Here is a 3,316-nt window from a genome sequence, read left to right as displayed (position 1 = left end):
CCCCTCCAGCTACATGCAGTGAAAGCATCTTTTATCCTGGACCACTCCCGACAGCGGAGCCCCTCCACTCCAGCTACATGCAGTGAAAGCATCTTTTATCCTGGACCACTCCCGACAGCGGAGCCCCTCCAGCTACATGCAGTCAGGGCATGCTCCACCCTGGTTCACTCCCTAAAGCGGAACTCCTCCACGCTCTGTGCAGTGAGCACATCCTGCACCCTGGGCCACTCCCAACAGCCGAGCGCCTGTGCTGCCCCCCTGCCTCATCTCAAGACTCTCTCCAAGTCTTTCTTCATTCTTACGTGAATGCTCTAGTTTAAAATGCACTAGAACAGGTTACAGGTTAGAGTGATAGCACATTGGTAAGTCTATGCGGCTGCCATGCACACCAGCAGAGGAGTGAGGATGGCATAGGGCCAGGCTTCTGGGGAGTAAGAACTGACAGAGTGGCACCAACAGCTCAGCTGAAGGTTGACCAGAAGCCATTACTCTAAGCAGGAAATACTAAAAACAAGAGATCAGCTGGCCCAGTGAATAGAAATGATGCTACCAAGACAAAGGTGGGTGACTTTTAATCCGCAGCCCTTGGGCCTGTCTTTTCATTGTTTTTGTTCACTCATTCCTCTAGGTCGTATAGCCCTGGTTGCCATACCACGGTCACTTTTGGTTGCTGTGAGGCTGAACACTGTGACACTCATGTGCCAAATGCATTAATGGTTGGCTACCCAATGCAGACAGAGAGTGGGGTGGAGCTCCCCAATTAAAACAAGCATGGAAGGAGGAGTGGCATCCACTTCCATAACAGCTTGCCTCTGGAAACCCTATGAACCTGGAGAGAGGATGAAAGGCACCCAAGCCTATGAAGGACTCTCCTTCATAGGGTCGCTATGAGTCGCCTGCGACTCGACGGTGCTTAAAAACAACAACATATGTTTCTGGGGTGGGGAACAGAGGGGTGAGGATGAGTAGGGGGAAATCACTGGGTCACACAATTTGGTGGGTGGAGGGAAGGGGTAAAGAAAACGGGAAAAATATGGCAGGGACCGGTAAAGACAGGGTAATGGTGGGCATAGTCCAATGTTGATTAATTTTATAAAACACAATGCATAGGAATGATCGTACAAAACATAGAGTCAGTGAAGGAAAGTGTGAAACACAAAGACAAAATGAAAGAAAAAAAAGGTATTTGAGAGGAATGTGAAATCAAAAGTACAAAAAATTCTAAATCCCTGTTTCTTATGCATTCTGACCTTTGTTGAATTTGGGAGTGAATTTTGAAATTAAAAAAAAAAATTAGAAACTGATTAGTTTCACTTATGTTAAGGAAGGCCAAAGTCTTGCTCAAATGACGAGTTTATTTGTAGGGCCATGAGCGCACCTGTAATTTGTGTGAGACTTAACAAGAAGCGCCTTGGGGTCCGCAAGGCCTATTTTAATCTCTTTTTTTCTTTTTATGTGGGAAACCAGAGAATTCATAATTCACTTTTTTTGCAGTGGTCCAGGATGAAACCTGAAATATCTGAGAATGCCTGTATATATGTGTCATATGCGCTTTCATAGTAACCAATTTTTTCCAACCTGGACGACTCTGATACCAGGAGATATTACTTGGCTTTTGGTTGTTGGCACTGTGTAGAGAAATTATTGGCATCAAGTTGATGCCAGGGCTGCTGCTCTACAATACAGGACACTCCTCACAAAGACTCGTCTGGACTCAAAATGTCAGCCCGAAGGTGGAAAACCCTTGTCATAAAGTGTGCACTGAAAGAGATAAGATATAGGTACAGGAAATCAAAAGACGAAATGGAAAAAAAAAAAGAGGAAAGGGAAAATCTGCTGCCGTGGACCTCTCCAGAGTGCTGAAGAACAACGATGTCAGTCGTTAGATACAAAGGTGCACCTAATCCAGGCCATGCAATTACTTGCATTACTTCAGAGAACTGGACAATGACTAAGGATGACAGAAGAAGAATAGATGCCTTTGAGTTGTGGTGCTGGAGAAGAGTCTTGAACAAACCATGGACTGCCAAGAAAACAAATATGTCTGTCTTAGAGAGGGTGAAACCAAGTCTCTCTTTGGAAGCTAGGATTTTGAAGCTCTATCTCACTCACTTTGGGCACGTAGCCAGGAGAGATGGGTCCCTGGAGAAGGACATCATGCTCAGAAGGGGGGACAGACAGCGCAGGAGAGGGAGACCACGGTGAGATGTGACTGGGGCAATGGGGGTTGGCAAGCCAGAATTAATGAGACTGGCTCAGGACAGGGCAGGCTTCAGAGCTGCTGTACTTCACAGCTCGCTATACCTCACAGGCGACTCAATGGCACATAACAACAATAATATACTGTGACAGGTTTGGGAGCAGGAGTGGCATCCACTTCCTAAACAACATGCCTCCGTAAACTCTATATGAACTTTGATAAAGGTCGATAGTTGTAGAGGAGCTTCAGGCTTTTTATTCATAGGGTCGCTATGAGTTGTGCGCCACTCGGAGGCAATAACAACATAGGTATAAACATATCCTGTGGTCAGTTCCTGCATCATTACATACACACATCCATGACAGGCTGAGACACAGCTCGGATATCGTCGTAACACAGTCCGTACTAGTACTTAGTCCTGTACTAAGCATCCTGTCATATCCGAACCACAGTTCGCTCAGTCTGACTTACTGCAAAAGAATGCTGCAGAGCCCATGTCTCTAGTCGCATTTTATCTCACCGTCAATCCCTCCTATGAGGCTCTCTTAAGTTTATGCAATGTCTAGTTCAAGGTCGGTCCATAAGGGCAGGGGTTGTGCGTTGATCTCATTCCTGGACGCGAATCCTGGCTCTGCTCACGAGCAGTACCAGAAGTGAGGCAAAGGTCTCCAGCATGCGCGCTTCACCCTCCCACCGCCCGCGGCCACAGGGAGGTGCCGGCCGATGCCCCCGCCGTGGTCCTCTACGTAAAGCCGAGCTGCCCAGAGCTAGCCTGAAGTCTCACACGTGCCAAAGGGCAGCAGAGCGCGAGGACACTCGGTGACCTCGCAGGGAGAGAAGAACCCGGGGCTGGGCGCACACCCACCGCTAGTCCTCGCGGCCCCCAGTGACCGGAACCAGAGTCAGCCTCACCTCTGCTCTGCAGTCGCTGCCAATTACTGTCCCGCAAACGCTGCCGGTCACGTGCCGACGCCCCGCCCACCAGCAGCCCCGCCCACTCGCGCGCGTGTCACGTGCTCATCGCCCCCACCCACCCGCAGCCCCGCCCACTCAGTACGCCGGTCACGTGTCCGCCGCCCCACCCAATCGGCATGCGCGTGCGTGACCCCAGGGGTT

The sequence above is a fragment of the Elephantulus edwardii genome, unplaced genomic scaffold, assembly GCF_000299155.1.
Source record: "Elephantulus edwardii isolate Elephantulus edwardi_28Jun2011 unplaced genomic scaffold, EleEdw1.0 scaffold00148, whole genome shotgun sequence".
Taxonomy (NCBI): Eukaryota; Metazoa; Chordata; class Mammalia; order Macroscelidea; family Macroscelididae; genus Elephantulus; species Elephantulus edwardii.
The sequence above is the reverse complement of the archived record's forward strand: the minus strand, read 5'-3'. Positions refer to the sequence as shown.